The 25895-nt window shown below is 40.0% G+C and overlaps 1 protein-coding gene across 1 annotated transcript in view; it reads right to left on the bottom strand.

Moving 5' to 3' along the window:
* MAP3K2 (mitogen-activated protein kinase kinase kinase 2) overlaps nucleotides 1-24783 on the bottom strand; it is a 98288-nt gene extending 73505 nt beyond the window's left edge. The window contains exon 1 of the mRNA XM_040474757.1: nucleotides 24234-24783. The gene's annotated coding sequence lies outside the window, so the exon portion shown is untranslated. The remainder of the gene's footprint in view (nucleotides 1-24233) is intronic.
* Between the last annotated feature and the right edge of the window lie 1112 nt (nucleotides 24784-25895).

Below are 25895 nucleotides of genomic sequence, written 5' to 3'. Positions count from 1 at the left end.
CTCCCCCGTTCATGCTCTGTCTCTCTCTGTCCCAAAAATAAATAAACGTTGAAAAAAAAATTAAAAAAAAAAAAAAAAACATAGAGCCCAGCAATTCTACTACCCAAGAGAACTGAAAACATATGTCCATACAAAAATGTGTACAGAAATGTTCCATCCCAAATGCCTATCACTGACGAGTAAACAAATATAGTATATCCACAAAATGCAGTATTATACAGCCATAAGAAGAAATGGAGTACTGATACATCAGACAACATGGATGAATCTTGAAAACATTATGCGGAGTGAAAGAAACCAATCACAAAAAAACACAAATTGTATGACTTCACTTATGATGAAATGCCCAGAATAGGCAAATCTATAGAGTCACAAAGTAAACCAGTGGTTGCTGAGGGCTGAGAAGAAGGGAAGATTGTGGAAAATGGTGAAAGGGTACAGAGTATCTTTTTGTTGTGAAGAAAATGTTCTAAAATTCATTGCAATGCTGGTTGCACAGCTCTGTAAATATTACTAACGGGTGTATTATATATGTGAATTACAGGCCAATGACAAGATGCTACACGCAAAGAAAAATCTCCATAAATGATGGCAGAACAAATAGGATATCTCGGCCCTTATCTCATATACAAAAATTAACTCAGAATGGATCATATATCTGAAATATAAGAGCTAAAAGTACAAAACTATTAGAAAAAAAACTTTGTGACCTTGAGTTTGGCAAAGATTTCATTTTCTTAATAGTATCTTTTGAAGAGCAACAGTACAATTTTAAAGTTTTCTAACTTATTTTTGAGAAAGAAAGAGGGAAAGAGAAAGAGAGGGGGAGCACGAGCAGGGGAGGGGCAGACAGAGAGAGGGAAACAGAGAATCCCAAGCAGGCTCTGCACTGACAGTGCAGACATGAGACTCAAACTGACAAATCATGAGATCATGACCTCAACCAAAACCAAGAGTCAGACACTTAACCAACTCAGCCACCCAGGTATCCCCAGTACAAATTTTAAAGGAAAAAATGCACTAAACTTAATCAAAATTAGAAACCCCTGATCTTCAAAAGACATGAAGAAAATGAAAATGCAAGACACAGACTAAGAGAATATATGTGCAAAACATATTCAACAAAGGATTTGTATCTAGAATACGTAAAATACTCTTACAACCCATTAAAGAAACACAAACAACCAAATGCAGAAACAACTGGAGATTAGGACATAACATTTCACCAAAAAAGACAGAAATATGGCAAATAAACACATGAAAGATGCTCCAAATCATTAGTCATTATGGAAATACAAATCAAAACCACAATGAGATTCCTAAAACTGGCCATGTGAGGTGTTGGCAAAGATGCTGTGCAACTAAAATGCTCACAACACTGCTGTTGAGAACATCAAATGGTAAAATCACTTTGGAAACAGTCCGGCAGTTTCTTACAAAAGTAAACATACTCTTACCATACTATCGAGTAATCATGCTTCTTGGTGTTTACCTAAAAGAGCTGAAAATTATGTTCACACAAAAACCTGCACATGGACGTTTACAGCAACTTGATTCATAATTGCCAAAACCTGGAAGCAACCAAGATGTCCCTCAATAAGTACATGGATAAACAAACTGTGGCATCTCCAAACAATGGAATTTTATTTAGTGATTTGAAAAAGAAAAAGAAAAAGTGAAAGAAAAGAAAAGAACTATCAAACCACAAAAAGACATGGAGGAACCTCAAACACATATTGCTAAGTGAAAGAAGCCAATGAGGGTGACTGATTTCAAGAATATGACATTCTGAAAAAGGCAAAACTACAGAGACAGTAAAAAGGTCAGTGGCAGCCAGAGTTTCAGGAAGGAGGGAGGGAGGGATAAATAGGTGGACCACAGGAGATTTTCAGGGCAGTGAAACTGTTCACATTGTGACATGATATTGTATAACGGTAGGTACACTTGTCAAGACCCACATAATAATCAACACAAAGAGTGAACGCTAATACAAACTACAGACTTTAGTCCCACCCATTTCACTCAAGAAATTGTATTTACTCAAGAAAAATGAATGCACTGTCTACGTAAATACTTGTATACAAACGTTCGCAGCAGCTTTATGTATAATAGCCTGAAATTGGAACTTCAAATGTCTATCAACAAGTGACAAAAATCAGATCACTGGTTATCTAGGGACAATGGATAGAAGCTAGATAGTGATTGGATTACAAAAAGGCATGAAGAAACTTTTGGGGGTGATGGATCTTAATCTTCATAATCTTAATAAGAGCAACAATTATACAGGTATATACATATGTCCAAATTTACCGAATTCCATTTTTAAATGTGAGTTTATGTCAATATTTCAGTCAAGCTACAAAAATTTTATTCCATAACACTACAAGCACTGTAACTATGACCATGACTAAGCCAATTTATGTCACACCACAAATCTCAGTACCTTAAAGACACCCCTCCTTTGATTTTCAAAAATATTACTCAGCTGGTAGCCCCTTTAATTTGCCAGACTGTAAATGAACTCAGATTCTAAAAAATAAAATTTGGCATTGTTGGTCAGATATATCCTAATTGCAAGTATTCAAAAATTCTGAAGCTGATTTCAAAGAAGAATTTTCTCTAATAATACCAGTCACCTCTGGTTAAAAAGAACTGGATGGCTGGAGAAGAAGACTTTCATTGTGTATCTTTTCATACTTTTTGAGCTTTGTACCATATTATCTACTCAAAACCATACAAAATTCAAATTTAAAGAGAATTTTAAAAGTGTTCCCAAAACATTTTAAGTAATAATACAAATAAAGACAATACACAGCCTCCCAGAATGATTAAATGTTTACCTAGATGCAATAAATTTGGTTAATTCTTAATAACTTATTAGTCACAACTCATAGTTATTTCAAATTGGTTGAATGATCACACCTCATATAAAGTGGTAATCATTTGTAAACAGGCCTGCACATACTTAGAAGACAAAGTCTAATGTCCATCAAGTGGTCCCTGTTGACACGATAATCATCATTATTTAGGATTTGCTGCCTTCCTCCTATTAAGTCCTAAAAGATTTTTTAGTTAAAATGTTTTATCATTTCTTGACTGATATTTCAAAAGAATATGTGCTTTATTTGGCAAACCAAATTTGAGTTTTCACATTTCCTTGGGAAGCAGATTATGATCATAGAATGTTTTAGAGTCATAGAGGGATCTGAATTCAAAATCTGACCATTCTAAATGCAGAGCATCCATTTTTATGAAATTAGTAAATTCTGATTTTTCTTTTAAAGTATTATACAGAAACCGAATGTATTTATCATCTGTAACATTACTTCACACTCATTCACATTTTATCTCTCAGTAGGTTATGCTCCCTACAAAAATAAAAACAGCATAGATCAGGGGGCTTAGTCATTTGAGTGTCCGACTTTGGCTCAGGTCATGATCTCACAGTTTGTGGGTTCAACCCTGCATTGGGCTCCTACTCTCAGCGCAGAGCCCACTTCGGATCCTCTGTCTCTCTCTCTGTCCCTCCCTGCTTGCTCTCTCTCTCTCAAAACTAAACAAACATTTGGAAGCAAACAAACAAACAAACAAACAAACCAGCATAGATCAATGGAATAGAATAGAAAACCCAAAAGTGGACCCACAACTATATGGTCAACTAATCTTCAACACAGCAGGAAAGAATACCCAATGGAAAAAAGACAGTCTCTTCAACAAATGGTATTTTGAAAACTGGACAGCAACACTGTAAAAGAATGAAATCGATGGGGCGCCTGGGTGGCGCAGTCGGTTAAGCGTCCGACTTCAGCCAGGTCACGATCTCGCGGTCCGTGAGTTCGAGCCCCGCGTCGGGCTCTGGGCTGATGGCTCAGAGCCTGGAGCCTGTTTCCGATTCTGTGTCTCCCTCTCTCTCTGCCCCTCCCCCGTTCATGCTCTGTCTCTCTCTGTCCCAAAAATAAAAAAAAATTAAAAAAAAAAAAGAATGAAATCGAACCAATGCAAAAGAATGAAATGGTTCTTACACCATACACAAAAATAAAATCAAAATGGACTAAAGACCTAAATGTGAGGCAGGAAACCATCAAAATCCTAGAGAACACAGGCAATAACCTCTTTGACGTTGTCCATAGCAACTTCTTACTAGATACATCTCTGGAAATAAGAGGAACAAAAGCAAAAATGAACTGTTGGGACATCATCAAGATAAAAAGCTTCTGCACAGCAAAGAAAACAATCAACAAAACTAAAAGGCCACCTTCAGAATGGGACAAGATATCTGCAAATGACATATCTGATAAAGGGTTAGCATCCAAAATCTGTAAAGAACTTACCAAACACAATACCCAAAAAACAAATAATCCGGTTTAAAAATGGGCAGAACACACAAAAAGACATTTTTCCAAAGAAGACATATAGATGGCTAATAGACACATGAAAAGATGCTCAACATCAGGGAAATACAAATCAAAACTACAATGAGATATCACCCTCACACCTGTCAGAATGGCTAAAATTAACAACACAAAAAACAAAAAATGCTGGCGAGGATGTGAAGAAAGTGGAACCCTCTTACACTGTTAGTGGGAATGCAAACTGCATTTCCAGGGTGGAAAACAGTATGAACAGTATGGAAGTTAAGAATAGAACTACTCTAGGGGCACCTGGGTGGCTCAGTAGGTTAAGTGTCCAACTTCGGCTCAGGTCACGATCTTGTGGTTCACGAGTTCAAGCTGGGCGTCGGGGTCTGTGCTGACAGCTTGGAGCCTGGAGCCTGCTTCCGATTCTGTGTCTCCCTCTCTCTGACCCTCCCCCCTTTCATGCTCTGTCTCTCTCTGTCTCAAAAATAAATAAACGTTAAAAAAAAAATTAAAAAAAAAAAAAAGAATAGAACTACTCTAGAGTCCAGCAATTGCACTACTAGGTATTTATCCAAAGGATACAAAAATACTGATTCAAAAGGATACATGCACCCCAATGTTTATAACAATATTATCAGCAATAGCCAAATTATGGAAAGAGTCCAAATGTCCAGCAACTGACGAATGAATTAAGGTAACGTATACACACACACACACACACACACACACACACACACACACACACACAAAACACACAAATGGAGTATTACTCAGCCATAAAAAAGAATGAAATCTTGCCATTTGGAATGACATGGATGAAGCTAGAAAGTACTATGCTGAGTGAAGTCAGTCAGAGAGAAACACACACCATATGATTTCACACTTATGTGGAATTTAAGAAACAAAACAGATGAACATAGGGGGGGGGAAGGAGACAAACCATGAAACAGACTCTTAACTATAGAGAACAAACAAAGATGCTAGAAGGAGGGCGGGTCAGGGGATGGGTTAAATGTTTGGTGGATATCAAGGTAGGCACTTGTGCGAGCACTGGGTGTTGTATGTAAGTGATGAATCATTAAATTCTACTCCTGAAACTAATATTACACTTTATATTTTATATTTATATTTTATATTTATAAAAACTTGAAACTAAACAACAACAACAACAACAAAAAACAGAAAAACAGCAAGCACAGTGGCTAACACTCAAACTGTGCAGCCAAACTGCCTGGGTTTGAAATCCACATCCGCCACTCACTAGTTGTGTGATGTTAGGCAAATGACGCAATCTCTCTTTGTCTTAGTTTCCTTATCTGTAATACAAAGATTTTTATTGGTGTATTAGATGTAATACCATCACTGGATTGCCATGGGAATTAAACAAGTTAATGTTTATAAAGTGCTTAGAAGGAGCCTGGCATACAATAATAATTATACAAATGTTTGTTAAAATTAATTTGATATACTTAAGGGGTTTTTTTTCTTACTCTTAAACCATACTGAGAATACTAGGAAATCTATTTTAAATGTGTATGAATCTTAACTTTTTCCTGAATTAGATTATCCTGAAGAAGAGGGTAGCTCCTAAATCAATACTCTAACGAATCTAAGCTTTTCAAAAACTCTCAAATCACTGTAGGCTGATGTAGATACGATATTTGCACCCTGGTTATCATTCCCTGGTATTTCTATCAGCCACTAGAGATAAAAGATTGTAATTGGTTTGCCAAAAACATTAGTCAATGGTTCACTGATAATAATAATAATGGCTCTCGGTGCCCATTCCTTATAATGTAAAATGGGTACAGTACCCACTTCGTATGATTATTATAACGTTTGAATCAAGTATTTGTAAAGCACTTATTAGAATACTAGAGCTTAGTGAATACTCAAAAAATAGCAACTAACATTTACTAAGTTCAGCATCGGAGCCCAGACAATCCTGTTCAGCACCCACTCTTACAGTCTACATTATACTCTCATTGGTTTATCTGTTCCATCAACATGTAACACCTGCCTATTGTGTATGCTCCCTTCACTAGTCACCTGAACTTTTTAAATGATGAACTACCAAATTATATAATACTAATAATGTCTTTTAAAATTCTAAAGTCTTTCCAAAGCATAGAAAGGCAAATACTTATACTTTAATACTGGTATAATAAAATCATGACCAGGTTTATGGTCAAAACAGGATTATATTGAATATACTCATTCTGCTGGTAGGCGCTGAACACTTTCTGTTGCTTATCACATAAATCAAAATTCCCAAATAATATCAAACACAGTACTCCTCCGTCAGAATTCTGAAGTCAGTATACATTGTCAGAATCTCAAACTCCCAACATAAAATCCCAAGGCTAGCCATTTTCATCAAACCAATTCCCATAAACCCTTTCATTTCATGCTTTGTAAAAAGGTTGTATATGGGCACCTGGCTGTGTCTTCATTATTGTAAGCTCCTTGAGGACAAGAAATATTACTTACATATCTTTTTTTTTTTAATGTTTTTTTTTTTTTTTGAGAGAGAGAGAGAGAGAAAGAATGGGAGTGGGAGAGGGACAGGGAGAAAGGGAGAGAATCCCAAGCAGGCTCCACGCTGTCAGCACAGAGCCAGATGTGGAACCTGAACTCACAAACCATGAGATCATGACGTGAGCCAAAGTCTGACACTTAACCGACTAGGCCACCTCGATGCCCATACTCATATATCCCACAGCACCCAACTGTACCTGGCAAGTCCATTAACAAATACCTTAAAATAAAGCAATCTCAAATCTGAGTCTCCTTACAACCACAACATTACACAGCACACATCTGTTTAGTCAATCCAACCCACCTGCCTTTCCCAAAGGACTTAACAGATCCCACCTCCTGGTCCTTGACTTCTGCCTGTCCTTTGAATGCTCATCTCTCCCTCCTCTTTAGGAATTCTTACTCTTAACATCCATATCAGAACAACTTATTCAGAAAATCTACTCCAGTTAACTAAATTGCCACTACGAGCACTTTGCACACAATTTTCCCTATTTCTGGATATCCAATTTGTAGATTTCTTAAGCTTTTTTGCCAAATGTGGTTTTTGACATATTTTCATTAGGTTAAGCTGACATCTAGGTATGTTTCATTCCTAGTTAAATCAAAGTATTACTGCTATCGCTAATTAAATATAGCTTCAGTATTTGGATATTTACATATACTACTTATACTTTTATAGTCAATTTTATTTACTTATAATGTGCCCATGGTATTTGTACATATTTTACTGTAATATACTCATATGCACATAGGAAGGGTAACCATATGTCCCAGTTTACGAAGCACAGTACCAGTTTATTTTTGTTGACCCAGGATAATTATTAAGACAGTCTCCTTCCACTCTCCAAAGTAGCCCACTCTGGGTAATAAATTATACAGTCACCCTAATGTGTCTCTCTCCCTTTCACCAGAATGAAGTTTTATAATTATAGAAATAATGACCAGCTGGGGAGCCTGATGGCTCAGTCGGTTAAGCATCCAACTAACTCTTGACTTTGGCTCAGGTCATGACCTCATGGTTTGGGAGTTCTAGCCCTGCATGGGGCTCTGTCCTGGTAGCACAGAGCCTGCTTGTGACTCTTCTCTCCCTTGCTCTCTGCCCCTCCCCCACTAGCTCTCTCAGAATAAATAAACTTAAAAAAAAAGAATGACCAGTTTATCTGTTTATCTTCAGTGCTAATGCAGAAAAGGTAATTAAACATTTTAGAAATATTGTGCATGTGAACAACTAAAATGTATTAGATTTTTTAAAGGCCTATTTTACTCATTCCCTCTGACATTCCTAAGGTTTTCAATAAATATTTACTGAATTTTAAAATTAAAATAAAAACCAATATGAATATTTCCATTCAAAAGCTTAATTATATACTAACGGCACAATAAAATACATCATCATTTATAAAACATCCACATAGCCCTTTATATCTGATTATATGGCAGAAAACTGAATGGAATAATATCTTTGAAATGCTGAGGGAAAAATACTGCCAATGTAGATTTTCACTTGCAACTAAAATATCATTCAAGAACAAAAGCTAGGAGTGCCTGGATAGCTCAGTCAGTTAAGTGTCAAACCTTGAGTTCAGCTTAGGTATGATCTCAGGGCTCGTCAGTTCGAGTCCTGCATTAGGTTCCGCGCTGACAGCATGGAGCCTGCTTGGGATTTTCTCTCTCCTCTCTCTGCCCCTCCCTGGCATGTTGCACACTCTCTCTCTCTTTCAAAGTTATTTGTTTATTTATTGAGAGAGAGAGAGAGAGAGAGAATGCATGAACACAAGTGGGGGAGGAACAGAGAGAGAGGGTGACGGAGGATCTGAAGTGGGCTCTGCGTGGACAGCAGAGAGCCCAATGCAGGGCTTAAACTCAAGAACCATGAGATCATGACCTGAGCCAAAGGCAGACGCTTAACCAACTGAGCCACACAGGCACTCCTCTCTCTTTCAAATAAACAAATAAATAAACTTAAAAAAACAAAAACAAAAAAAAAACAATGAGACACCAGGGTAGCTCAGTCAGTTAAACGTCCAACTCTTGATTTCAGCTTGGGCCATGGTCTCACGGTTTATGAGTTAGAGACTGAAGCTGGTTCTGCATAGACAGTGAGAAGCCTGCTTGGGATTCTCTGTCTCTCCCTCTTTCTGCCCCTCTCTTGTTCATGCTCTCTCTCTCTCTCTCTCAAAATAAATAAATAAACTTAAAAAAAAAAAAAACAAGAGCTAAAGATTTCCAACAAATAAAACTTGTAATTTATCACCAAAGACCCTTAATTGAGAAACTTCTAAAGGATGTACTTCAAGAAAAAAGAAAGTGAGGAGCGCTTGCGTGGCCCCTCTGACCTCAACTCAGGTCATGATCTCATGGTTCCTGAGTTCAAGTCCTCCCTCCCTCCTTCTCTCCCTCTCTCCTCCTCTCTTTCTCTCTGCCCTCCCCCCACCCCTTGTGGGATTCACTCTCTCTCACTACCCCTTTGCCCCTCGCTTACTTGCACACTCCTACTCTCAAAAAAAAAAAAAAAAAGAAAAAGGAAAGTGATTCCAGGAGAACAAATGTTAGCAAAAACCTGGCAAACATGATAAACCTAAACAAATATTAATTGTATGAAACAAGATTAAAATGCTTAATTCGAGGGGCACCTGGGTGGTTCAGTTGGCTAAGCATCTGACTTCAGCTTTTAAATTAAAAAACGTTTTAAATAAATGTTAAAAAAAATGCTTAATTCAAGGAACTGAAAAGAACAAGGCAGAATTACAAAACTGAACAACTATAACAAAGGGAGTGATTAAAGTTATTCACCCATAGTGGCCTTCTTCTGGAAATATGTCCCTTTGACCATCCCCACCTCCAACCACCCACTTGATTACCTAATTATCACCAAACTAGCACAGTGTGGTCCCACATCCCTCGCCATACTGATGGCACAGAGGTAGGCAAGTGACCCAAGCAGAAGCAAACACAGACAATCTCTAGAAATTACAAATAGATAACCAAAAGCAAAGAGGAGGAATCAATAGGTACTGAGCTGTACTAATCAAGTGCTACGTGTCTTGCTGATGCCTACCTTTTATTTCTTCTCTATGTCTGAAAGGCTTCCTCTCTTTTTGCTACTTGACCAAACCACCTTTTAAGGACTTGGCTTAGGGGCATCTGGGTAGCTCAGTCCGTTGAGCATCTGACTTTGTTCAGCTCAGGTCATGATCTCACAGTTTGTGGGTTCGAGCCCCACATCAGGCTCTGTGCTGACCGCTTGCTTAGAGCCTGGAGCCTGCTTCAGATTCTGTGTCTCCTTCTCTCTCTGTCCCTCCCTCGCTCACGCTTTGTCTCACTCTGTTTCTCAAAAATAAATAAATGTAAAATTAAACAAAAAAAATTTTTAATTAAAAAAAAGGACTTGGCTTAAGCCTTCCCTATTCCCCTCACCTGGTCATGAGGGTAACTGACAGAAGTAGAAAATAACTATCCACTGTGCACTGCCAGCGTGCTAAGGCATTTCACATACACTACCACTTAACCTTAATTACACTAGAATGACAGCACATACTGTCTCTCCACTCACCATGACAAAGAATCACCTTTCTTAAAAGATATTACCTCCTACACTAGCTTCCCATTCTATGTTTACATGTGTTCCCTACAGGTAGACCACAGCATTCTCACATATTAGGAACCATGCCTTCTACTTTGTTCCCCTCATTATCCATCTCTCTTCCATACACTTCTCTCCTCCCCTTTCAAAATATGTACTCTTCCTTTCTCATTACTACTAATTACTACTATTAATAAAGCTACTATTTATAACAGCTTGCACTGTGCTTATACTCTGCTAAATGCTTTACAAACATTTTATTTAATCTTCAGAACACTCCCATATGGAAGATATTATCTCCCCATCTCAGAGAGGTGGGAAAAGCCTTGAATTTAAAGACATGCTCTCTCACAGAATGAACCTAGATCTATAAAATACCATTCTCATCACAATCACATCTGTAGTTCCCCACCCACCCCACGCTCACCTACTGTGCCAGTCTGTACTATGTCAACTTGATTGAGTTTAAACTACATTTCCCAGAATCCTCTTCCCATATGGTTCCAGGTTAGAGTTAGCCAAAGGAGGAAATTACTCCGAAGATCAGGGTTAGATAGACAGGTGCAGTTGCCAGCAAATTCCATGTCTCTGCTCTCCCCTTGTGCATACAGCCTTTTCCTGATTGCACCTTGCTGACAAAACAGCAACCTCAGGGCTACCACCAAAAGCTTGACTAGAAACCACAGGAGAGGCTATGCAGAGGCACCAGCTTTCCATAGACCTTCTACCAGCTCTACTGTGTGATTCTACTCCAGCAGCTGGGCATACCAGACTCCTCAGATTTATCTACAAACTTCGGCCCAAAGTACCACTGTTTCAGGAAGGCTGATTACTGACTTTGATCTGCCAATTCCCCCTTACAGACTCTGATTTCTGAGTTTCTCCCACAACTCTAGAAGCTCTTACACCTTACATAAATTCCTTATCCCATAATATCACAGCACTTCTCCTTCCCTAATTGAACCCTAACTAATGTAACTACTCAAGCCTCCTCCCAATCTAATGGCCAATAAATCTCTGCAAACCTTCCTTCTGAGATCTTCCTGCAAAACCAAATCTAGGCCACTTGGTCCTTTCATAGCCTCCATTCAAGCCTTCTTTTATAGTTCTGCACAGCCTATCCTTGCTTCCAAACAGGCTGAAGTGTCCCTTATTCTAAAGAAACAGTATCTCCCTACTTGATCCTCCCGTTTCCAAAAAAGGAAGATTTAAGTGACAGAAAGCACTAGAGCGGGCATCAGATTAGCATGTCAATATTAATTTATTAACTAAGAACAAAGTAAGCTAAGAACACTTCGGGCACTTCCATGTTCTGTTTTGACATGTGAAGATGGAAGAACAAAAAAACAAAGATATAGAAGGATTCTGAGACGAAAAATATTTGCTGATGTGTGGTTTGTCCACTGCGAAATAGGGTAGCTTCATTTTTTTTAAGTTTATTTATTTTGAGGGGGTGGAGGTAGAGTGAATGGGGGAAGGGGAGAGAGACAGGAGGAGAGAGAGAATCTCAAGCAGGCACCATGCTCAGTATGGAGTCTAATGCGGGACTCGATCTCACGACTGCGAGATTATGACCCACACTGAAATCAAGAGTTGGACGCTTAACCCACTGAGCTACCCAGGCGCCCCAGAAGCTTCATTTTTTTATGTAATCATTTTGGGCTTTTCCAAGCATATCCCTAAATTATTTAAAATTTTCTAGTGGACATAAAAGAGTGCATGTACAATTTTTCCAATACCTTTCACCTTTTTCCAAAAAGATCTTCCCTCTCTTTTTGGCGAAAGTATTTCCAAAAACACATTCCACTAGTCTTGGTTCCTCATTCATAACATGAGACTAATTCAGTTCTGTTATTTTCTAGGGCTCAATGTTTACTGGATTTTATCACTAAACTGTCCACAGATGATTCTGGTTTCTATCACATTATTCTGAAGTTACTCATTCACTCTTTCAACAAGCATTTTACTGAAAGCCTACATGTCAAGCACGATGCAAGGTATCTGGTTATGAAATACCTTTAAGAGATGTCATTCTAACAAATTAGTCACACTTAAACACAGCTATTTATCTTCCAAATGCTGCCCTATAACAAATATTCCCTGGACTACTGTCATCTCAACCCCCCAAGCAAGAAAACTTCCATTTCTTTTGAGTCTTTACTATATTCTGTTATGTTGTGGGTCTCACAGAATCACAGACTAGACAGGCTAGTCCTTAAGAAATCACCTGGGGCAACTTTTTCAAATTCAGAAATGTTGAAGTCCCTCTGTCACAGTCTATTTCTAATTAATGTCAGATTTAAGACTGAACTCAGGCTTTCCTACCTACCATCAATATTAAACAAACAGAATGGAATACAGTTTGTGGTACTCTCTTGAGGAAAACTCTAGGCAAGAAATCCCCCTGGCACATCCCTAAGTAAAACTCTCAACAGTACGGAAGTATGCAACAGTTCATGGCTACGAGACATTAACTGCAATGCTGATTAATAACATGGATTACATGATCTCAGACCACATCACTAACCTACTCTTTCCCAAATCACGAGACAAGTTTATATAAGCAGAGACATGGTGGTTTGGGGGTAAAGTCGTTAGAATGCGGACATCTACTATTTACAGACTAGATGGTTAATATACCATCTCTCAAAGTAGATTTTTATCAACAGTAAGGCAGAGCTACTTCTACATCTTTTGTTTCCTTATAGTGTCTAAGCAACTCAGAAATTTTATATATAGTTTGACATACTGGTCATATTGCACAATATTAGTAATTTTAAAAGGAATCAACAGGCTATGTTTAAATGCCTAAACTGATTTAAAATACATTAAAGCCATCACATAAATCATGACAATCTCTCCTTAAATTAAATCAGGGACATTAATCTCATTACCTTACTGTATTAAAACAAAAAACAAAAACATTTTGTCTTAAAAACTCCACAAATACCATTAGAATGTAGCAAGTCAAACCTAATTAGAATAATCACAAACTCATCAAATAATGAGAAATAAGCACTTTTATGTCAAATCTAAAATATGATTTGAAAACATTTAGAGATAGTAATAGCACAAAAACAATTACAAACTGACTTCTTTAGGCTATAGATCTGTTCCCAGTGGCTTATAAAGTATCGATTCACATTTTTCTCATTGGCTCCTATTAATTTTCAAAAATAATTTTCAGGTTGCCCGGGTGGCTCAGTCGGTTAAGTGTCCAACTTCGGCTTAGGCCATGATCTCGCAGCTTGTGAGTTCAAGCCCCACGTCGGGCTCTGTGCTAACAGCTTGGTGCCTGGGACCTGCTTCGGATTCTGTGTCTTCTCCTCTCTGCCCCTCCCAAGCTCATGCTCTCTCTGTGTCTCTCAATAATAAATAAACATTAAAAAAAATTTTTTTTTAAATAATAATTTTCAAACAGTTTTCCACAGCATTGCTTTGGTCGTAGGGCTGTTCACAAATACTTGATGTTCTTCTTCTGGTATTTGGAAATACTGAACTTCCCCACCCTGTTCAATTTAGTTACAGCCATGAGACTTCCTCCGGCCAATACACATGGATAGAAGTGGTGAATATTTCTTCCAGGTAAAAGCTTTAAAAGTCTGAGTGTACTTTCACACATTCTATTTTCATTCTATCCTGGTGTGAGAGTATGATTTACAATAAACACATATCTGGTCTTTGTCCTCATTTCTGGCAAAGAGCTCAGAAAAACCAGGTGTCTTTTTTCTTTTTTTAATTGAAGTATAGTTGACACAGAATGTTACCTTGGTTTCAGGTGTACAATATAGTGATTCAACAAGTTTACACTTTATGATATGCTCATCACAGGTGTAGCTAGGACAAGTAGGTGTCTTTTGTTATTCATAAGGAATCTCTTTAAGCCACACCTCAGTTTATGTTAATGGATGACTTTTGAAAAGCACTGATCAAGGGAAGCTGGTTGCCACCGGAACCATGTGATTAGAGGGTTGGAACTTTGAGCTCCTTCCCATGGCTTTTAGGGAGGGGAGAAGGGCTAGAGATTAAGCTCAACCACCAATGGCCAATTACTTAATCAGTCATGCCTAGGTAAGAAACCTCCATTTAAAACCCAAGAAGATGGGTCCTGGGGAGCTTCTGGGGTGGTAGACACCTGGAGGTGCTGGAAGAGTGGTACACTGGGAGAGAGCATGGAAACTCCACAGCCACTTCCTTTCCCCAAACCTTGCCCTATGTATCTCTTCCACCTGCCTGTTCCTGGGTTATGTCCTTTTATAACAAACCAGTAATCTAGTAAGTAAAGTGTTTTCCAGAATTCTGGGAGTTGCTCTAGCAAATTAACTGAACCTAAAGATTCCCAAAGAATGGGAACCTCTGATTTACAGCCAATTGGTCTGAAGCACAGGCAACTACCTACCATGCCACTGAGCCTGAAGGGTGGACAGTCCCCTGCAACGGAGCTCTTAACCTGTGGGATATGACCTTATGTCTGGCTGCTATTACAAAATTGTTTAAGGTATGGAAATGCCTCCCACACATACATATTTGGTGATCAGAAGTGTCAAAAGTATTGAGTGTGAAGAGGTTCAGAATGAGCCTCCTTCAAATATGCCACTTTGGCTTATAGATTACTTTGAACTGAAGTCAATCAAGGTCCAAAAGACTTAGGAAGAGCTTTTTACTTCCCCTTTAACAGCCTAAAGAATTTAGATTGGGGTGAGGGGGAGGGTGCCTGGGTGGCTCAATCGCACTTAAGCATCAGACTTCAGCTCAAGTCATGATCTCAAGGCTCCAGAGTTCAAGCCCTGCATCGATCGGGCTCTGTGCTGACAGCTCAGAGCCCGGAGCCTGCTTCAGATTCTGTGTCTCCCTCTCTCTCTCTGCTCCTCCCCTGCTCGCGCTCTCTCCCTCAAATATAAACATAGAAAAAAAAAAAAGAATTTAGATAGGTCTGGTCTATCTGAACTATCACCAAAAATAACTACAAAGAATATGGGGCAAGCATGGTAAACTGGGTGGGGGAAGCTGACAGGGCCTGGAGATCAAATTCCTCAGTGTCCCACCTTCTCCACAAAACATGGCAAACATGTTTACCAAACATTTGTTCTTCCCATCTTCCCATAAACTGTCTTCCTCCCCTCCCTTTGAAGTCCCAAAAACCTACCCTTTCTCTGCTCAGGATGGCATATAAGCCTCAATTGCCAGTCTGCCTGTGGGTCTCCCATCCTTATGGGGCTTCTGTACATATATAATTAAATTTGTTTTTCTACTGTTTATCAATCTTAAGTCAATCTACCAAATAACCAAGAAGGGTAAAGAAAAAATTTTCCTTCCCAGAAAGCACAAAAGAAAAACCTAGAGTGTTTTTTTCTTTTACCTATGGCAGCCAGTAATGTTCCAGATAATGACTGCTCCCAAGGGAGGTCCCAAAGTGGGATTCAAAGTAAGAATGACAATGTTGAGCAGAAGTACGTCAACTGACCCTCAATGAACACATAGCATGAGCAAAAACTAAATCTTTGTTGTTTTAAGGCCCTGAGTTGGAGACTTATTGTTCATAGCCTATTCAGGATGATAGTCTAATATTTAATTTTATTTTTTTTAATTTTTTTTTTAATGTTTATTTATTTTTGAGACAGAGAGAGACAGAGCATGAATGGGGGAGGGGCAGAGAGAGGGAGACACAGAATCGGAAGCAGGCTCCAGGCTCTGAGCCATCAGCCCAGAGCCCGACGCGGGGCTCGAACTCACGAACCGTGAGATCGTGACCTGAGCCAAAGTCGGACGCTCAACCGACTGAGCCACCCAGGCGCCCCTAAAATTTAATTTTAAAAATCACACTAAAAATTCCTCGTGTTCATTCTACTCAATTCAAGAATTGTTTTTTAATTTTTTTATGTTTATTTTTGACAGAGAGAGAGAGAGAGAGAGAGAGAGAGAGAGACAGAGCATGAGCGGGGGAGGGGCAGAGAAAAAGGAGACACAGAATCAGAAACAGGCTCCAGGCTCTGAGCTGTCAGCACAGAGCCCGACGGGGGGCTCCAACTCACAGACTGCAAGATCATGACCTGAGCCGAAGCTGGACACTCAACCGACTGAGCCACCCAGGCGCCCCATCATTTCAAGAAATTTTATCCCTTCTCTGACCAAGTACATTAAAATCACTCCTATCACTTCTCCTAAATATCAGAAAAATTAACATACTTCCCATACCATTTACTTAAAATAGGCCAGGTTATTCTCATTCCACTGAAAAGTGTATTTACTTCAAACACAGAAATCATTCAGGTTTCCCCAAATATTTATCAGCACTCTCTGATTTAATTCTCTACAATTACGAAGAATGAGAGGTAAGAATAATATCTATATTTGTGGGCACTTTTCAAAAATCATGTTGGCCCTACCCCCAGAAGATTCCAGCACACACATTTCCAAGGAGAAGGCTTCATGTAAACAATGTGGAGGCAGAGAGAAGGCTAAGGAACTCTTGCTCTAAAAGAGCCATTTAAAATCCCCATCTATACTATGTGACTATCAACAAGCCTCTTAATACCTCAGGGCCTCAATTTCCTAGCTCAAAACCAGGATACTATGGTCTACCACAGTCACATAAAAGTAATGTATGTAAAGCTTCTGACATGTAACAAACACTCAAATATCTTCCTCCCAAGATATAATTAATGTGTGATATCCTCAACGCCAGAAGATATACCTTTATGAAACAAAAACAGAAAACTAAAGGAGAGATCTGGCTGAAGTGCAAAACAAGGATAAAAGGAAAAAAAGAAATGGGAAAGACCAAGGATTACCAAGATAATAGGAAGTCAACTGCAGAATTAAAATATTCATGAGATGAAAAATATTTTTTTTAAAACACAGTAGAGGGCAAAAGAGCAGAACCACCAATGTGGCCATGGAGATCAAACACAAGCAGCTCTCCTGGAACACAAAGTAAAATAACAGAGATGAAAACATTAAAAGATGATGACAAATATGTAAGATGGAGAATGGAAATCTAAAAACTATACACATTGCCAAAGAACCATAATACAAAGAAAAACCAAAGGATAGATAAAAAAAAAAAGAATGAACTGAAATAAAATTGAGATATTATGACTCTTAGCTTTCAATCTACATTCACTATTTGTTTAAATATCTACATAATACCTACATCCATAAACTCAGAAGGCAAGGTATCAATAATTTCTCTTATCTAACCTCCTTAACAAACCAACTTGGCAAATTAACCAACACTCCACTCTCCCTATAAAACCTTTTGAGGGCACCTGGGTGGCGCAGTCGGTTAAGCGTCCGACTTCAGCCAGGTCACAATCTCGCGGTCCGTGAGTTCGAGCCCCGCGTCAGGCTCTGGGCTGATGGCTCAGAGCCTGGAGCCTGTTTCCGATTCTGTGTCTCCCTCTCTCTCTGCCCCTCCCCCATTCATGCTCTGTCTCTCTCTGTCGCAAAAATAAATAAACGTTGGGAAAAAAAAAATTAAAAAAAAAAAAAAACCTTTTGATAAGGGGCACCTGGGTGGCTCAGTCAAACATCCAACTCTTGGTTTCAGCTCAGGTCATGATCTCACAATGTGAGTTCGAGCCTCCATGTCGGGCTCTACGCTGACAGCACGGAACCTGCTTGGGATTTCTCTCTCTGACCCTCCCTGGCTTGCTCCCTCTGAAAATGAATAAATAAATAAATAAAGCCTTCGGATAAAATGTTGAACATGCAATGTTAAATTTATCTTTTACCAAACCAGTACATTTCTGCACCCATCAATTTACCAAGAATCAAATGTGTTTACGTGCTCGTTATACAGTTTAAATATGATATAACCCAAAGAAATTGTGAATGTGAAAACTGTTTCTATGGGAATGAAGTTGAGTGTTTAGAAAGACTCAAAGGCTAGTTTTAAAAAAAAGAAAGTGTTGTTAAAGTGGGCATAGGTGAACAAGCTGTAAGACTCAGAGAAATAACCATACAACTCCAGATGGATCACTTTAACTCAGACTAGTTTACATCTCTGTGTTCAAAAAAAAAAAAAAAAATTAAAGTAATAATGTGTCACTTAATTCCCCTTATATTAATTTTTTTTTAAGTAAACTGACCACCACCAATCTTAATCACATTAAATAGAAGGGCTCCTATAACATCAAAATAGGCATAACCTAAGTGAACTATGGGAAATTTTTACAATACCTGACAATGTTTACTGAACACTTTTTATACGCGAAGCACTGTACTAAACATATTATTTCATTAAACCTAATGACAAACCAATGAGTTACATACTATTCTCGCTATTTTACAGATAAGTGAAGCATAGATAGGATGAACAGCACAGCTGGGACTCCCATTCAGGTCTGACTCCCAAATATATACTCTTAACTGATTACTAATTTTTGCTTCCTTATCTTTTCTATATTTAATTTTTTCAATATATTATAATCACAATCAGTTTACCTGTAAAGTTTACCAATTTTGTTAACTTAATTCAAGTACTACCTCCTCTTCAAGGCCTTCTGAAGTGCCTTCCCCATCCTGATACACAGTTGGGTCTCCATGAATGGGACCGATAGTACTCTGGTAAAGCAATTCCAATTTTCTGGTTGCCCTGATAAAGCAGAGAGGCAGCATGGTGCGATTCTTAAGAGCACAGATTGTGAAGTCAGACTACCTGCATTAAAGTTCCAGCTCCACCATGCACAAAAAGTGTGAATATGGGCAGTTACTTATTGTCTCTGTGGTTCAATTTCCTAATCTGTAATATGGGCATAATAATAACTACTTCCTTAGGTTGTTAATAGGGAATAAGTATCTTTAAAGTAGCACCTAAATCAGTGCATAGAATATAGAAATAGCTTACGTTTGCTAAATAAACAATACCACAAAAGAGAACAAAGAAAACTCAACCAATAAATAAAGAAGCAACATTCTGTAAATGATCAGCGATTTGGTAGGCACCACCTTTTAAGAATCTTAGGACACTGAAAAAGGAGGTCCCTTCTGTCAATTCTCTTTCAATAAATATTTGGCTCCAGGCATGGTGCTGGGTGCCCCAAAATCAACACAACACTGCCTCTGTTCTTGAAGAGCTAACTTCCCAGTGGAGGACACAGACATAATTCCAGAGCAATGTGGTGAGTATGATGGTAGAGAGAGGCAGGTGCAGTGGGCTTGAGAAGCATTCTGAAGTAGTAGTGATGAGGGGACCTAATCTGGGAATTATCCAAAGAATACCGATAAAATCATATCTTAAACAATTATTTTACTTTGTCATTATTAATTACTAAAGTCCACACAAATTACTAACTGCACAAATGGGAAAAATTACCTTTAGAAAAAACTCCCGAAGTTTATAAACCACATAGTGCTTATAAAATTTACGGTACTACGAATCTCAAACAAAACACTCTTGAGCACTTATAAGAAAGGCAATGTGCTAGTTAGAGGAAGGGCTCCCAAAGATTCTACCTGTTAGTTGGGAAGACAAAGTGTAACAAACAAACAAACAAACAAAAGTAAGCAATAATCTAAGGGTTAAGTAACTATAAAGACAACAAGATATGTTACAAAGCAAATACATGATTAACCACCTTAAAAAAATGCAGTCAACAAATGTTCCCAATAAATCCCAGAGATATACAAGGCAAAAAAACCACAAAATTATACAGCCACATTTCTTTCTTTCTTTTTTTTTTTTTAATGTTTATTTGTTTTTGCGAGAGAGCGGGGCAGGGGCAGAGAGAGAGAGAGGAAAACAGAATCTGAAGCAGGCTCTGGGCTGTCAGCACAAAGCCCCATGTGGGGCTCAAACCCACAAACTGTGAGACCATGACCTGAGCTGAAGTCGGACACTAAACCCAGCCACCCAGGCGCCCCCAGCCACATTTCTTATAAAAGTATATGTGTGTCTAGATACAGAGATATACCTCACACAACACCTTGAGAATAAGGGAAAGGATTCTTTATTTCCATATATAGTTCATCCTACGTGTGGAAAAACTTCACATAAACTGTTTAATGAATTAAATCGTATTTTTAATGAGAAAATGTGTTACTTAAGTAAATCCTATTATGAAACCTTCTTTAAAACAATAACCTAAAAATAAATAAACCAATAACCCACTAAATGTCAATTAGTTGGGAAATAAATTCAATTTCATATTACATATACTTGATTTATTTCTACCTGGCTTAATTAAAATGAGGTTCCCCTCTAAATGTAACCAACACTCCTTATTATCAGAAATTACGGTATTCATAAAGTAAGTCATAGAAATGTAATATACAGCATAGAGAGTACAGCCAATAATATAACTTTGTAAGGCGACAGATGGTAACTAGACTTATTGTGGGGATCATTCTGTAATGTATAAAAATATCAAATAACTATGGTATACACCTAAAACTAATAGGATACTATGTCAATTATACTTCAATTAAAAAAAAAATTCACAAATGTTTACTAACTTGATCATTATGAAATGAGAACACTGAGTGAAGTTTAAAAAAAAAAAACATATAATTCTATTATAATTCTTGAACTTCACATAGTGGTAGTATTAGGACTAGAATTTAGATCTTCTGACACTTAATCCAGTGCTCCTTGCATTACACCATAAAAATAGACAGTTTTCTCAAAATGTTTTTTTAAATATTTTTCAATGTTCTATTTTTGAGAGAGACAGAGAGAAAGAGCAAGAGCAGGGGAGGGATAGAGAGAGAGAGGAGACACAGAATCCAAAGCAGACTCGAGGCTGTGAGCTGTCAGCCCAGAGCCTGACGCGGGGCTTGAACTCACAAACCATGAGACCATGACCTGAGCCGAAGTCAGATGCCCGACTGAGCCATCCAGGCACACCTCAAAATGTTTTTTAATAAATCCATTCTTCCTTTATTATATTTCTGCTTACTTCTGTGCAACAAATATTGGCTAAGAAAAGCTAAAACACAGACTGCTAACTGCAGTGGGGAAAATAGATAGACCTTACCTTCACCCCCATAACCAAGTGATCAAACTCAGCATCACAAATGATGGGACCTGACAACATATGACCTGATGGGAAGCAATATGCAGTACACGGGATCACTGAGGGGTTATTCTTGCCCAAAATATTTAATTTTAAACTAATCAAGCCTTTAAACCTAGCTTACAGTTAACTAATACAGGGAAACTGAATACACTAAATGACACCATAGGAGGGGGGGAAAATCAGACAAAGAAAATGTGACTCATTTTATAAGACAACTGGCTTGATCTCTTTTTAAAAAGCAACCTCATTTTAAAAGGGAGAGGTGAGGGGCACCTGGGTGGCGCAGTCGGTTAAGCGTCCGACTTCAGCCAGGTCACAATCTCGCGGTCCGTGAGTTCGAGCCCCACGTCAGGCTCTGGGCTGATGGCTCAGAGCCTGGAGCCTGTTTCCGATTCTGTGTCTCCCTCTCTCTCTGCCCCTCCCCCGTTCATGCTGTGTCTCTCTCTGTCCCAAAAATAAATAAACGTTGAAAAAAAAATTTAAAAAAAAAAAAAAGGGAGAGGTGAGACTGTTCTAGATTCGAAGAGCTCAAAGAGACTTAACAACCAAATGCAGTGAATAAACCTTGATAGGATCTTGGTTTGGTGTGGCTAGGTGTGAAACACCATAAAAGACCAGTCAGTATAAATAGATTTAAGTATGGATGATGTTAGATTACATTAAGGAACTACCAATAAGAAACTATCAACTAATTATTGATTAGAAAATATGAACTAAAAAAAGTGACAGTAATAGTATTTTGGCTATGTAAGGAAATGTCCATCTTTGGAAATGTATGCTGACATATTTAGGGGGAAAGTGCCATAATGTTTACAGCTTAGTTTCAAATGGCTGAGCCAAAAATAATACACACATATTTATAGATAAAGCAAATACAGCAAGATGTCAACAAATATTGAATCTAAAGGGTCATGGTATGGATGTTCACGATTAGCAATTTCTCATATGCTTGAAACTTTCATAATAAAAAGTTGGGGGAGTGTGTTGAGGAGCCCGGTGAACTCCAATTCTAGAAGGGGAGAAAAGATCAACCTGAAATCAAAGCTGTGGCAACTGTCAAGACATGACTGTAGTTTAATACAGCAACTATTAAATAGTTTACCGCTTTGGTAGCAGTAAGGTGAACTAAAAATGAAAGATTCACCTAAACCACTGCTTAAAAGATTGAGTACATAATGTAATCCAATTTTTAAAAATAAGCCTTTAACAACTAGTCTTTCAAAAGAGACACATGGATATCACAGCTAGATAACGATTCTATAATGATCTCACACTCAACATAATTCAACAGGACTCAACATAGTTTATATTTTAAACAAATAACAATTCAATCTATGAACCAACCACTGTCAACTCTATAATTTAACTTTTTCTCTACAGACAATACAAAATCATTCAACTACAAATTTTTTTCAAACTGAAAATACACTGGATAAAATTACAGAGTACTGTAATTGGGCATCAGTACATTTCTCAAACATTCGCAACTGTGCGTGAAGCTTCAACTACTCAAAGGAATTTATCAATATTTGCTCTGTAAAGAGAAATGTAAAGGCTCTTTTCTTATTCACCAACCATAATCAAAGAAATAATACAGGCCAATGCTAAAATGAGAATTTTTAGTTTATAAACTGATCAGTCACCACATACAAAGGAAAGGGGGAAAAAGATCACACCATTACAAGTTTCTATGATATTCTACACACTGAATTTTGACACTCAACTCAGAAATATTGCATAAGACTGCACCAATTACTAAGTATGTTCAGCCATTGCCACATAATTCAGCAACAAGTTTTGCAATAAGGAAATCTCAAGCTAATAACCCAAGTGCGAGTTCCCCGTATTTGTCAAGAACAAACTGCACAAGTAACATTGTAACTTTTCAAGAAACATGCAATGTTACCAATTTTCTTTTTTTAATTATCATCTTCTAATATGTATCAAATAGTCTTCACTATATTTCCTCTTAAGAAGAGTGAAATTTGTTTTCTGTTCAATCCTACCGCAAAAAAAGGGGAAGGTGCCCAGCGCCTTTTTAAAAGTAATTATTTAAAAGCAATAAAATGATTTGGCTAGGTTGCAGCAAAACACATCGAACAGCCTACGTTAGGGGCAAGTAAACTACATTACTCCCAGGAAGAAACTCTCCAGCTCTTCTCATTTTCCTCACATATTTTTTTTTTCAAGACACAAAAATACACTCCTACTGAAAAGACATCATAGTGGAATCAAGGCTTCCCAGATTACCAGTTGCATGACCTTGGGCAAATTCCCTAGCTCCCTGAGACTCAATTCTTTTATCTGTAAAATGGGGAGACACTACCAACCTCATTGTGCTGAGAAGACCAAGTCAGACAATGCAAGACAACTGCCCGGCGCAGTTAGTGCTAGCTAAAGCGAGAAGGAAGAATCAACCCCAATCAAAAGAGAATCACAATGTGACAGTGCAAAGGCAAGCACTTTTTCGCTTACTGCACATATCTGATTCTCCCAAGGGACCAGATGCACTCTTGCTTCTAAAATCCCTGCAGAGTACATGTCTGACAGCTACCCAGCTCAGCAGTCTACTTCGCTCAGATCTGGGATCCAGGACAGGATACAGGGACCCCGAGATCTGCCCAATTGCAGCGGGACCACCACCCAGCGAAACCCCCCGCCCGGGGAGCTGCTCACAGGCAGGCTGCGGCCCCCTTCCCGCGGCCCCCGCCCCACACATACACAGGCACGTACCGGCCGCTCCGCGGGGACGTAGGGAGCCGCAGGCCCGAGGAGGGGCCGCCGCTGCCTCGGAGCCCGCCCCTCCGCCCCCGCGCGGCCTGTCACCGCGCCCCCCCCCCGGTCGGGGGAGGCCGCGGGCCCCCGGGGGCCGGAGGGGCGCGCGAGGAGTGTGGTGCGGGCCGAGTCTCTCCTTCACATGGAGCCCACGCCGGGCGGGATGGCGGGCGCGTGGAACGTCGCGGCCGGCCGGGGCCTCTCGGCGCCCTTAGGTACTTCTCGCCGCCGCGGCCCCGAGGCCCGCGCGAAGCTGGGCTGGAAAGGAGGAAGCCGTGGGCCGGGCGCCGCCAGAGGCCGGAGAAGGGGCGGGAGCGGCGACTCCGCGGCTGGAAGTGCCCGGCCTCCCGATCGTCGTCCTAATCGTGGTTGTCGCCGCACGCCGCGCGACCCCTGAACGCCGCACCCAGCGACCGCACCACCTTCGTCAGGCGCCGCCGTTGAGGGTAGCCGGGCCGCCACTACACACGGACCCGTGACGTCGGGCGTAGCGCGGCGCACGTCACGGCCGGCTCGCTCCTGCGCGCACAACCCTCCGCCCGCCGGGAACGGAACCCGCCGCGGGCGCGCGCCCAGCCTACAGCGCCGCGCGGAGGCCAAGGGGAGCGTGCCCGCGCCTGCGCACTGGCTGGCTGCGCCCACGCACGCTCCGCTGCCCCCACCCGTTAGGCATTGCGGGGATTCCCAGTCCGGGTCAGCCCCAGCGCCAGCCCCGCCCCTAGATCACCGCCGCCTTCTCCGAGCGGGGTGCGCCGCGCACGCGCACGCGCGCCGTCATCCTTCGCCTCCGGGAGTCCTCGGCGCCCGAGACTTCCAAGCAAACCCGGCGAGGGTTTCCTGCGTGGGCTTTGAGCCAGGCGTTGAGCAGCAGGGCAAGGAGAGGCTGCGACCGACTTAGTCTGTGGCATGTCGTTTGCAGGCGAAAAGCCATCTGCCTCTTAATTTTCGGACTTCACTGCAGAATTGTTTTCTGAAGCACTTTAGATATTACTGTCGGCTTGTTAGCTAACTGTAAACCACCACCACCACCACCCCCTCCCCGGAGATCGGCCTTTTAAGTTTTACAGCTGTTCTCTGTTTAGTTCCTGTCACCGTTCTAGGGTCGGCCCAGCAAATACTACTTCCCCAGTTTTAACAGATGTGGAAACAACCCAGAGAGATGAATTGACACTCACCCCTAGATCAAGTGGCAGAATCTGAAACCTAACTCTCTTTCACTGAATCCTTCCCTCGTTCCCCATCGCCCACAGGATAAAACAAATTAATCGCGAGTGAATAACCTGTATGTATTCCGACTGATTTTAGCCTACGCCACCCTGAACCAGAAAGCATCTTTTCCACCCCCTCTCTTCTTTCTCAAGTACCCCTTAACAACTTCCTGTGCCTTTTTTTTTTTTTTTTTTTTTAACCTCGCTCTGCATCTACTTGGCTTCTGGGTACATTATGGAGTCCACCTCCTTCCTGCCTATTCCAGACCACATTTCCACTCCCGGAGAGAGATGGGAGCTGCACCCGCCAGGCCCAGAGGTAGGCAACTGCCCCAACTCAGGAGGCCCTAGCTGCTCAAGGGAGCCTGCGTCCGTGGGGCAGGGACTGCGGGAGAGGGTGTGGTGTCATAAA

This window comes from Herpailurus yagouaroundi, unplaced genomic scaffold (assembly GCF_014898765.1).
Source record: "Herpailurus yagouaroundi ecotype Mexico unplaced genomic scaffold, PumYag 140, whole genome shotgun sequence".
NCBI lineage: Eukaryota > Metazoa > Chordata > Mammalia > Carnivora > Felidae > Herpailurus > Herpailurus yagouaroundi.
This window is presented reverse-complemented; position numbering and strand designations above follow the sequence as displayed.